This window comes from Pseudophryne corroboree, chromosome 1 (genome assembly GCF_028390025.1).
Source record: "Pseudophryne corroboree isolate aPseCor3 chromosome 1, aPseCor3.hap2, whole genome shotgun sequence".
Taxonomy (NCBI): domain Eukaryota; kingdom Metazoa; phylum Chordata; class Amphibia; order Anura; family Myobatrachidae; genus Pseudophryne; species Pseudophryne corroboree.
In genome coordinates, this window is record NC_086444.1 from 1,156,686,238 (window position 1) to 1,156,699,201 (window position 12,964).

The 12,964-nt window shown below is 47.1% G+C and overlaps 1 pseudogene; it reads left to right on the plus strand.

The window, feature by feature from the left end:
* The first annotated feature begins 3,942 nt into the window (after positions 1-3,942).
* On the plus strand, positions 3,943-4,061 carry LOC134952438 (5S ribosomal RNA; annotated as a pseudogene).
* The last annotated feature ends 8,903 nt before the right edge of the window (positions 4,062-12,964 follow it).

Below are 12,964 nucleotides of genomic sequence, written 5' to 3' on the forward strand. Positions count from 1 at the left end.
GTGCAGAACCCCTTTCAAAAAGGTCTGAACCTCAGGAAGGACAGCCAATTGCTTTTGAAAGAAGATGAACAAGGCAGAGATTTGGACCTTGATGGAGCCCAATCTCAGGCCCATATCCACTCCTGCTTGCAGGAAAAGGAGAAAACGTCCGAGTTGAAAATCCACTGCAGGAAATTTTCTGGATTCACACCAGGAAACATATTTTTTCCAAATACGGTGGTAATGTTTAGACATTACCCCCTTCCTAGCCTGAATCAAGGTAGGAATAACCTCGCTCGGGATACCTTTCCGAGCTAAGATTTGGCGTTCAACCGCAAAGCCGTCAAACGTAGCCGTGGTAAGTCTTGATAGGCAACTGGCCCCTGCAGCAGCAGATCCTCCCGAAGAGGGAAGGGCCTTGGATCTTTCAGAAAAAGATCCAGCAGATCCGCATACCAAGCCCTTCGCGGCCATTCCAGAGCAATGAGGATTGCCAGAACCCCTGTTTTTCTTACCAGCTGAAGAACCCTTGGGATCAGAGGAAGTGGAGGGAACACATACACTGACGGGAACACCCACAGTGTTGCCAGTGCGTCCACCGCCACTGCCTGAGGGTCTCTCGACCTGGAACAGTACCTCCCCAGCTTCTTGTTGAGGCGGGAGGCCATCATGTCTATGTGAGGAACCCCCACCAAGCGGTTACTTCCTTGAACACCTCTGGATGGAGGCCCCACCCCCTGGATGGAGATCATGTCTGCTGAGGAAGTCTGCTTCCCAGTTGTCTACTCCCGGAATGAAGATTGCTGACATCGCTACAGCGTGCCTTTCTGCCCAGAGAAGGATTTTTGACACCTGACATTGCAGCCCTGCTCTTCGTTCCGCCTTGTCAGTTTATGTAGGCAACAGTGGTCACGTTGTCCGACTGTACCTGAACAGCCCGATCTTGTAGCAGATGTGCTGCTTGCAGGAGGGCGTTGTACATGGCCCTTAGCTCCAGGATGTTTATCGGGAGAAGGGATTCTTGAAACGACCACTTTCCTTGAAAGGTTTCCCCCAGAGCGACTGCTCACCAACCTCTTAGACTTGCATCTGTGGTTAAGAGGATCCAGTTCTGAATTCCGAATCTTCGGTCTTCCAGAAGGTGTGGAAGTCGTAGCCACCAGAGAAGTGAAATCCTGGCTTTCGGAGACAGGCGTATCCTCTTGTACATGTGAAGGTGAGAGCCCGACCACTGGTCCAAGAGGTCCAGTTGAAATGGACGAGCGTGAAACCTGCCGTACTGCAGAGCCTCGTAGGCGGCAACCATCTTCCCCAGAAGGCGGATGCATTGATGAACCGACACCCGTGTAGGCCGTAAGACCTCCCGGACCATTGTTTGAATCACCAATGCCTTCTCCACTGGGAGAAACACCCTCTGCACCTCCATGTCGAGAATCATTCCCAGGAAAGACAGCCTCCGCGTCAGCTCCAGATGAGACTTTGGAAGGTTCAGGATCCAACCGTGCTCCCTAAGCAGCTGTGTCATGAGCGCGATGGATCGCAATAACCTCTCCCTGGACGGCGCCTTGATCAGGAGATCGTCCAGATAAGGAATTATGTTCACCCCCTGCTTGCAGAGAAGAACCATCATCTCCGCCATCACCTTGGTGAAAATTCTTGGTGCTGTGGAGAGGCCAAACGGCAGCACCTGGAACTGACAGTGGTCGTCCAACAGCGCAAACCTGAGGTATGCCTGATGCGGTGACCAAATGGGGATGTGGAGGTAAGCATCCTTGATGTCCAGAGACACCAGAAACTCCCCCTCCATTAGCCCTGAGATGACAGCTCTCAGAGATTCCATCTTGAATTTGAACTCCCTGAGATAAGGGTTCAAAGACTTTAAGTTCAGAATAGGCCGTACCGAACCATCCGGTTTCGGTACCACAAAAAGGTTTGAATAATTACCCTTGTTCCACTGCTGAGGCGGAACCGGAACGACTACTTCCAACACCACCAATTTTCTGATGGCCTCCAGAAGAATCGCTTTGTCCGCCAGTAGAGCTGGTAAGCCTGACTTGAAGAAACGGTGAGGCGGGGGATCTTGAAACTCCAGTCTGTACCCCCTGGACACTATATCCAGGACCCAGGGGTCCAGACTAGACGACACCCAGACGTGGCTGAACTTTTGGAGTCTCGCCCCCACCTGACTGTCCTCCAGGCCCAGCTGTCCACCATCATGCGGAGGGCTTAGTGGCATCAGAAGCGGGCTTCTGGACCTGGGAACCTGTGGGAGCCGGTTTCTTTCCTTTTGCACGACAACCTCTGAAGGTGTTCGAAGGCTTGTTTTTTCTTTGCGTCGTGGGCCGAAAGGACTGTGACGCAGCTGGTGTAAAAGGCTTCTTCGTAGCCGGTGCAGCTGAGGGGAGAAAAGGAGACTTACCCGCTGTAGCCGTGGCAATCCACACATCCAGCGCCTCCCAAAAGAGAGCCTGACCTGTGTAGGGTAGGCCCTCCACACTCTTCCTGGATTCCGCATCCGCAGACCATTGGCGCAGCCAGAGACCCCTGTGAGCCGAGACGGACGTGGAGATCCCTGCAGCCATGGATCCCAGGTCCTTCATGGAATCCACTGGGAACCCTGCAGAACGGGCGAAACGCGTCTTCCACACCCCACTGCCTGGGGTACAGCCGACTCCGGATAGCCTGAACCTTGTGCGGCCCCGTCTCATCCAGCCGCTACATCCTCGGGCCGCCACACACACTGCCGCGACGTGACATCCGACATTGCGCTCCACATTTAACTCGGACCCAAGCAGTCTGATCAGCTCTACAGTCACGTAACATCCCGCAACTGCAGCATGCCTCATTTCGGGTATCGGACGTTCTGTTCTCTGTCTGATACAGACTTCATCTCTGACACAGACCCGATAGACTGTTCAGCCCTGCGGTCACATCGCACTGTGCAACTATAGCACGCACTGTATCCCGCATTAGCGACACGCCTGGATCTTGATACGGACATCTCCTGTGTACACTGTACTCTGCTTCTTACCACTGACTGACCGCTCCCTCCATCCCGGGTAACATCTGCACAATCATTTTTTATTTCACTTATATCCAGTGGTATCCATTCCGATGCTCGCTACATATACTGCCGCATAAAATTGATTTATATCAGGCTTATGATAGTACTAGTCTTTTTGATTCTAAAAAAGACCTGTCTTTATAGGCAGCCGGCGTACAGTGGCTCCTTATCTCATGATATATAATATTGTTGAGCTATTATGGGTTATTAGAGCTCTGGTCAATTATAAATTTGACATATCTACTAGATATCACTGGCTCAGTATTTTTCAAGAATTTCTCTTCTCTTTTCTTTCTGTTTTTCTCTAAATCTACTTGGAGAGAATGTTTATAGTAGCATTGTCTATTATTGTTATTTAACCTATCTCTGCAGCTCTGATATCATTGAGACATAAAAGCAACTATTTATCTTTCTCCTCATTATAGAACTGTTGCCACTAATTAGTTACTATTTGGCAAATTTCTTTACGTGATACCTTTTGGAGACACATGATATCAATCTGTTAGCATGAACTTCCTTACAATTTGCGTACAATCAACTTCTCCTGACATCTCCTGACATCTGGTATCATTTACACTACAGGTACTTCAGTACCCTGTAATTTGAAGGTATATCTGAAATAAGTTATATTTTGGACAATTGTCTATTATACCGTGAGCTTATCGACCTTCAACCTTTTCAGCTAACAACCATAGACCAGCATTGTTTCTTCCTCTCCTCTGTTTTTTCCGGCTTTTTCTATTTTTCAGGACTCTCATCATTGATTCAGGGGTAATCATCCCTGTCTAACATTGGCAGCAGATCCCCTATTTTCCTCTTCAATCTATATCTACTCTTTCTTTCTTCCCAATTCGTGAACTCTCATCAGTGATTCCCGAGCCCTCGATATTGAATATTCCTTCTACTTTCATACCACACTGGCAACGCCCGAATCCTTCCGATCTTGGAAGCTAAGCAGTGTTGGGCTGGGTTAGTACTCAAGTGGGAGACTCTTGAGAAATACTCAGTTCAGTAGAAGTCCTTGGACGGATATGCTCAGCGTCTAACACTGACAGCAGATTCATCTTGCTCATTCAGCCTGTTCTATTCTTTTCTCAAATATTACTCACAAGAGATGTAGCTGACAAACCATCAACCTAATTTAGGTACAATTTGATTCATATACCTATTCAGGACTCATATATATATTTTTTCAGGCTTTCAGTTGTGATTATTCTGTAATTTTGAAACCCAGGCAGTCCAGAACTGTTATTTAGTATTTACACTGTTAACATTTGTTCTGTGTTCCCCTACCCTCCTTTTTTCTGTTTCCATTTTGACAATATAGCCTACTACTATTTTATTGATTTTGGTAATAAAATGTATACTTTAATATCATTGTTTCTTCTGAGACTTCTATACATACATATACAAGAGTGCGCCCACAAAAGAGTCTTCTTTTCTCTTTTCCTGTTGCAGAATCCTGAATATGGCGTAAAAACATATCAACGTCATCTTTATCCAGCGTAGCCGATTCTTCCTGCATAGTGATAGACCACCTGGCAATAGCTTTTGCAATCCAAGCACAGGCTATAGTAGGCCTTAATATAGCCCCAGAAGCCGTGTACATGGATTTTAACGTAGCATCCACCTTGCGATCCACCGGGTCTTTCAATGCGGTAGATCCTGGTACTGGCAGCACCACCTGTTTGGACAGCCTAGATACAGAGGCATCGACCAACGGCAGGGATTCACATTTCTTTTCTATCTTCCTCTGGGAAGGGAAAAGCAAAGCAACCAAAACCCTCTTAGGGATCTGAAATGTATTTTCCGGAGTTTCCCAGGCCTTTTCAAAGATAGCGTTTAATTCTTTGGATGCTGGGAAGGTCAGCGGGGGTTTCTTGTTTTCTGTAAAGAAGGCCTCCTCCACCTAATCCGGAGCGGTGTCCGAAATGTGCAAAACATCTTTAACAGCCGCAATCATTAACTGTACCCCCTTGGCAAGTGATACTTCGATGCATCCCCGTAACCGTCTGCAGTGTCAGAGTCGGTGTCCGTGTCATCCTGCAACATTGCAAGTGCACGTTTCTGAGAATGAATCACAGGGGCCCCCGAGGAGGCAGTATCAGACCAAACAACCATAGAGGACTGGAGGACCTGAGTGGCGTGCTCAGTCCTAGCATGGAATGGAATCCTCCTGTGAGGATAAATCCTCTGCAGCATATGATACATTCTCCCTAGACATGTTACCACCCACACACAAACACCCCACAAACACACAGGGTATTATGAAGGTAGAGTTTCCCCCCCAAAGAATGCAAGAGAGACACAGAGATTGGAGCCAACCCACACACAGCGCTATTAAAGGTATAGGGAGTCCCTAACCAGCGCTGTGCCCTTAATAGGTGACAGTTTGTATACAGCTTCCCCCCCCCCACCCCTTCTACAACCCCCTTGGTACCGTACAGATAGCTGGAGATTGCTCTGGAGGGACTTGGATCCACTTGCAGTGAGAGCAGGCAGGAAAGATGGCGCTGAACGCTGCTGGGTCCGCTCTGAGCAGAAGCTCCGCCCCCTTCAATGGCGCCGGCTTCCCACTCTGTAAAGAGATTATACTGGCCTGGAGGAACAGTGGCTGACCCGGATCCGCAGACCCCGTCAGGAGATGACCAGTGTGGGGTCTGGAGCAGGCCCAGGATGATCCCCCCAGCGCCGCATCAAGGTACACTGAGCCACCCAGGAGCGCGGTCAAGGCCGCGCTCCCGCCCTAATAGCCGCCCTCTTCACACTGTCCCCCCACGTGCAAGGGGAAATAGTGACTAACTCGCAATGTTCAGCATCTAGGGGGGTGGCGGGCAGCTGCTGGGGCGAGCGTTCCCCTGTGGCGGGGCGCGATCAGGTCCCCCGGAGCGAATGTCCAGTCACCGGGAACAGTGGCTCAGGACCCCGCGGGGCGGACACTGCTCCCCTCCCCAGTCCCACGCTGCAGGGAGGCTGTCGCCAACAGCCTCCCTGTAAAACAAAAAATCCTGAAAGAAAGAAATAAAACTTTTACCAAGAGAACTCAGTAGAGCTCCCCTAGCTGTGACCGGCTCCTCCGGGCGCATTTTCTAAACTGAGTCTGGTAGGAGGGGCATAGAGGGAGGAGCCAGCCAACACTATTAAACTCTTAAAGTGCCAATGGCTCCTGGTGGACTTGTCTATACCCCATGGTACTAATATGGACCCCAGCATCCTCTAGGACACAGGTTCTCAAACTCGGTCCTCAGGACCCCACACAGTGCATGTTTTGCAGGTCTCCTCACAAAATCACAAGTGAAATAATTAGCTCCACCTGTTGGACCTTTTAAAATGTATCAGTGAGTATAATACACCTGTGCACTTGCTGGGTTACCTGCAAAACATGCACTGTGTGGGGTCCTGAGGACCAAGTTTGAGAACCACTGCTCTAGGACATAAGAGAAAACTGGATGAATATCACAGGGTACTTGTACTAAATAACCCTGAAGTATGCACTTGCTCTTAACTAACACTGTCTAAACGACATGTAGAATACTTAAAAGTATCCTGTAAATGCACAGCACTGATGATGCAGGCGACTTTACAGAGGCATCACCCAGCAGTCCCAGAATCAGCGCAGCAGTGTGTAATGGCGCCCAAACGCTGACAGGGAGTGAAACAGAGAGATGGCCGAGCCGGATTGCGATTTCCAGCGGGTCCCCTCTTGCCTCCTCCCTGAGTACAGCCACGCAAAACCGGAGAACTTCCGCTAGTGTGTGCGCCCTGGGTGAGGAACCGGAGCCTCCGTTGTAAGTACCCGGCAACCAGGGTCGCGGGAGTATACAGCGCCGCTGGGGGTGGTGATGGAGCTGCAGTAGGAGATATCAGAATGATAGCTAGCACTAGAGTGCCTCTGCTGCAGCCCTTGTAGTCTTCTATCTTCTTTAAAATAGCTCTTCTTGACTTCCGGTGGGCGGGGCATCCTGCATGGCCGTATATTACTAGGGCTCCCACACAGACTCCTATAATCTACCTTAATCCTCCTTCTACAGCCATCTGATCTAGAGTTGAAGTGAAGGATTCACCTGCCGTGCTGGCGGGGAGGAGATCAAGCTTACTTTTGTATGGGACCCATCTTTCTATCCCCGGATTCTGACCATCGTGATTGATGGCCTGCCTGCTCTGAGACGTCCACATGGCGTGGCGTCTCTCATTGCACTGCTAAAGCACTATTTTAGGATTGCCGCCTTCTTACTCCCACCATCAGAACCTGGCTGGGGGGTGACCGGGTCCTGGCTGGAAGGTGACCTGCTCTCCGGGGCGGCTGTGTCTGTTGCACTGATCCCGGACCTCGCCGCTTGGCACTGTCCCCTCTCCTAACTCGGCAGGCGCGCTCTGCCGATGATCTGCGGTCGCTGTACCGCTAAACAACATTTGCTGCTGTGCGGGATGGCGCTGTGAGGCGCCGATTCGCGGGTGCCGGGGGGGTTGTCCTCCATTTGGATCGCACTGCTGGGCTCTCCCTCTCTAGACTGGTTTGGCGGGCACGTCGTTGGCGGGCTGAGCGCTGCCTTTGGCTTGGTCCCGACCGTCGAGCAGCACAAGGGAGATCAGAATAGTCCCTGCAGGAGAAACCGAGGACGGAGGATCATATGACGGTCACACGAGTTCCATACTGTAGGAGAGATGACCCACCACCTGAGCACTGGATGGCTACCCTGACGCGATCCCCGCTTGCTGCATAGGGTTGTCGGTGACACATCGAAGAAGCAGTGGCCGGCCACACAACACCGCGCAGGAGAAATTACCTGGAGACCTGGGGTGGCCCCGGCTCATTGTGTTGTTTGGAGGAAGAGACGGCGGGGGCATTGGAGCTTGGCCCCAAAGGGAGGACGACCTGTAGCTTGGATACAAGGAGGCTGCTTTGGAAGCTTCCCCATATGCCACACTGACTCGGAAAGACAGTAGCTGGAGTGGTGAGTTCGTTCTGATCTGGTGGGGTGGGTGATACACTCTAGTCCTGGACTGCCATGTCACTGGTTCTTATACCTATATAATTTATATTACACCTGCTTTGATCCCCTATACCCCTAACATTATTGTTAAGGACACCAGCAAGCTCATCTTCCTTCTCCCCTCCACGATATAACCTGGTTGATGTGAACATTTACCTCCTACTCCACTGCCTGGAACTTTGAACTCACTAATTTCCATCTTGGAAGATGATCCATAATATTGATTTTGCATTTTGCCAGAAAATAGATAATCCCTTTAATACTTTCTCTACTGTGCCCCCCCCCCCCCCTTTTTTTTTTATTATTATTTTATTTTTATTTATTTATTTTTATGTACAGTGTTATATAGATAGGAGAGTCACTGTTCAATATAGAGTATCATATCTGTATATGTTGTCTAGGGGGTCTTACCAGCATAATTGATGTCTACAGGATTACAACCTTGTGGTGGGTAAATGCCTATATAGCACAGTTATATCATTTAGAATACTTTGACTGCTCCATTGCACTACGCTTTTTATTAAGTTTCTAAATATTACTGCCATCTAGGGGTTGTTTGTACAATAACCTGCTATAAAATCTTCATAGGCGATTGACATTGTTGACACAGCAATCCTTCTGGGGCTCCGGGTGTTTTGATAAGACTTTGAAGTCCGAGAATATTTAGCCACCTGGAGGTGGGGTGTCTACGTGGGTATTCAGTAATATTAGACATATTCGCCTGTTTTACAGTTGCTGATTGGCTGTGATGTTAGAATTCTCAATCACTGCTGTCTTTTAGTAGAGGCTAATGTAATAATAGGCTCTAAAAACCATATGGATATTTGACCTTGCTGATATAGCAACTTTCCTAACTTTCTGTAACCCTATCCAGTTAAAACTAACCTCTGTTTAGGGGTTTAATATTGGTTTAACAGTTGTTTATAGAGAATCGTATGTAAACACTAAACCACCCTTTCTTGGATTAATACTTTTATTGACACTTTTACTCATCTACTAAACATATCTATTTACCCTTCGAATATTAAACAGAGGTAGCATTATTACCTTCTAGTTCAACGCTGACACCTAGTGGATGATGGAGTGATTCCTCTAACTGTTCACCACATTACGTTTACAGCGGGACTCTCATTGGGGTATTTTTTTATTTATTTTTTACTACAACTGTACTAGCACAATTCTTACTCCAAATATGTATACCTGATGATTTCGTAATGGGCTAAGTCATTCCAGGTTTTGTCCTCTGATTTTTTTTTTTCTCTTAGTTTATAGTTTTTCTTTGAGATTTCAGAGAAGGCTGACCGCATTGCAATTTAACCTTTTTTTTTCTTGCCGGCCTTGGTGGGATGGACAAGTTCCTCGATAGACCATCCTGTTCCAGTGATCACTCTCAAGATTCCTCAACAACCATGGTTCGAAATAATAAGTCTTCAGGTAATAAGCAGTCATCTTCTCAGGGAGCCACAAGCTCTTCCAATGCCACGGCTAATTCCCCTCCTACACAAGGGGTCATTGTGGCCCCGGCTTCTATCGCGGATATGGTAGAAGCAATGACCAGAGCATTCCTTCCTCAAATTGATAAAAAATTTGAAGCAGTACAGGGATGATTAGAACAACGGCTTAGTGATGCTGAGGATACTATTCACACTTTGCAGGCTACAGTCGAAGCTCAATCACGCACTCACAGCTCGATGTCAGAGAAACTAGACGACTTAGAACACAGGAATAGGAGGAATAATCTACGTTTTATTGGCATCCCCGAATCTGTTAAGGGCCAGCAACTTGTAGAATACCTGAGCGTCAAGATTCCTCGGGCAATGAATTTACCGACAGAGCCCTCCCCCCCACAAATTGAAAGGGCTCATAGAATAGGCCCAGAGAGAGATAGTGGAGACCGTCCACGTCCTGTTATAGCACGCTTCCTAGATTTTAGATCAAAGGAGAAAATGCTGGCTGCTTCAAGGAACTGCCATCAGCTAACCGTAGAGGATACACGCATAATGATCTTTCAGGACTTTTCCGCATCTGTGGCTCAAAAACGGAAGGCTTTCTCTCGTGTGTGTCGCCACTTGGTCGAAAACAACCTAAGATTCGCTTTACTATTTCCGACCAAGTTGCGTGTTGATATCGATGGCCACACTCATTTTTTCACCGATCCAGAAAAGGCCAAAGCAAAATTCTTACGCTCTCCTCAGCGGTCACCCAATCATCCTTAAGCTTTTAGGTGATATTAAGTAACTCGTTACAAACTAGTAAGGCTATGATATATGCAAATTGAAATAGAAACCTGGAATGACCCCATATAGATTGCTATCAGATGGCTTCTGTTGGCTGTCTAAAATGTGGGCCACTGTATAAGTTTATAATTCTTGTTCTCTGTTGGTTATCTCACGGGGCGCACTTCCGCAGTTTGCAAGGTGCCTCCCATATGTTTGGTTGGAAAACTACGATAAGGAAAGATTCTGCAGTTTTCTTTCAAGACCCTTTGGCTGACAACTTTATTGCTTATTATTTTACGTACTCCTTGTATCTAGCCAAAATGTACTTAGACTTTGACCTTTCAACTTCATTGTATTGGAGTGTTGATCTTGCATTTGCTTGTGTTGGGACATGTCGCGCGAGCCCTACCATTGGTCTGTACTTCCTTGTGGGCTGGTGCAGGAAAGGACCACTTTATGTTCTAATTTCTATTGTTAACACTTTTCCTTCAGCGGGTATTGGATGATGCCTCCCTCTTTACCACATGTCCCTAACCGTTCTAGTCATAGTCCTTCATTTAAGGTGACTTCGTGGAATGTGGGAGGCCTCAACACACCTATTAAGAGAAAGAGGGTTTCTTCTTATCTGAAAAGATCTAAGGTACAAATAGCGTTCTTGCAGGAGACCCATTGGAGGGCAGGGGATGACTCTGTCCTAAGAGATAATTGGATTAAGGAATGTATATCCGCTCCTTTTAGGTCCAAATCTAGAGGTGTAGCCATTATCCTAAGTCATACCCTTCAATATAATATCATTAATCAGTATTTGGACCCTGGCGGTCGCTTTATTTTGTAGGACATCACTATTTTAAACGTGAGGTACACGCTTTTAAATGTATATGCACCAAACAACCCCAGGGCCTTCTTTATTGAGTTGTCACATTTTCTAGCTCAAAGAGACACGCCTGGCCTCATAGTGGGCGGTGATTTTAACACAGTAGATGACCCTCACATCGACAAATCTCCCCCTCCGGCCTCTCCTCACTCCAATATCTGGCATACACTAACTGAATTCAAGTCTTCTCATAATTTAGTGGATCCTTGGCGTTTACTTAACCCGAATGATAGATCATACACTCATCTCTCAGCTGTCCATAGAACCCTTTCAAGGATCGATTACATTTTAATAAAGGATACTCTGTTCACTCAGATCCAGGAGGCGTCCATGGGTGATATCATAATTTCAGACCATGCCCCAGTCAGCATATCAATAGTATTTCCTCCATCAACTACACACTCCTATATGTGGCGCTTTCCGGCCTATCTCTCACACTCGGAAGAGTTTAAAAATGTCTTAAACCTTAAATGGAACGAATTCTTGGATGATAATGTACTACATCTAGATGACCCAATATTATTCTGGGAGACGTCCAAAGCAGTCATGAGGGGTCATATAATTAGTTACGTCTCCTCGAAACGAAAGGAAGAAAAGGCTAAGTTTCAAACCCTCCAGGAGGCTATGGCGGCCGCTTTTCAACAATATGTTGATCATCCTAATGAAGTTAATTTCATATCTTATAGACAGGCCCGTCGCCTTTTAGAAACATATTTATTGTCCCAATCCAAATATAAATTGGATCATATGAAAAACAAATATTTCAGGTGGGGAAACAAATCAGGCAAATTACTAGCACACATGTCTAAATGTGGCCGCAAAAGAAACCATGGCCCTCATTCCGAGTTGTTCGCTCGGTATTTTTCATCGCATCGCAGTGAAAATCCGCTTAGTACGCATGCGCAATGTTCGCACTGCGACTGCGCCAAGTAACTTTACTATGAAGAAAGTATTTTTACTCACGGCTTTCTCTTCGCTCCGGCGATCGTAATGTGATTGACAGGAAATGGGTGTTACTGGGCGGAAACACGGCGTTTCAGGGGCGTGTGGCTGAAAACGCTACCGTTTCCGGAAAAAACGCAGGAGTGGCCGGGGAAACGGTGGGAGTGCCTGGGCGAACGCTGGGTGTGTTTGTGACGTCAACCAGGACCGACAAGCACTGAAATGATCGCACAGGCAGAGTAAGTCTGGAGCTACTCTGAAACTGCTAAGTAGTTAGTAATCGCAATATTGCGAATACATCGGTCGCAATTTTAAGAAGCTAAGATTCACTCCCAGTAGGCGGCGGCTTAGCGTGTGTAACTCTGCTAAATTCGCCTTGCGACCGATCAACTCGGAATGAGGGCCCATATTCATATGGTTAAAAATCCTGCAACCGGAGAAGTTTTTACTCATAATTCTTCTATATTGGCTCAGTTTCAATTGTTTTATGAACAATTATATCAATCCAGGCCTATAGATGTGAGGTTACAAGATAGCATATTAAACAAGGCCCGCTTACCTAAATTGTCTACTGAGCAGATAAGTCAGTTGGAGCGCGATATCTCCATGGAGGAGCTGCAAAACACTATTTCAGGCCTTCCTGCCCATAAGGCTCCTGGCCCGGATGGATTCACTAGTGAATATTTTAAGTCGATCCAACGGGAAATTAGCCCTGTTTTGTTGGATCTTTATCGCTTGATACATAGACAATCTCCCAATTATCCCACATTTAACGCTTCTCACACAATTTTCTTGTCTAAACCGAACAAAGACCCTCAACTAGTTTCATCTTATAGGCCAATCACATTATTAAATGTGGACTTTAAAATTTTAGCAAAAAATAAGAATTTAC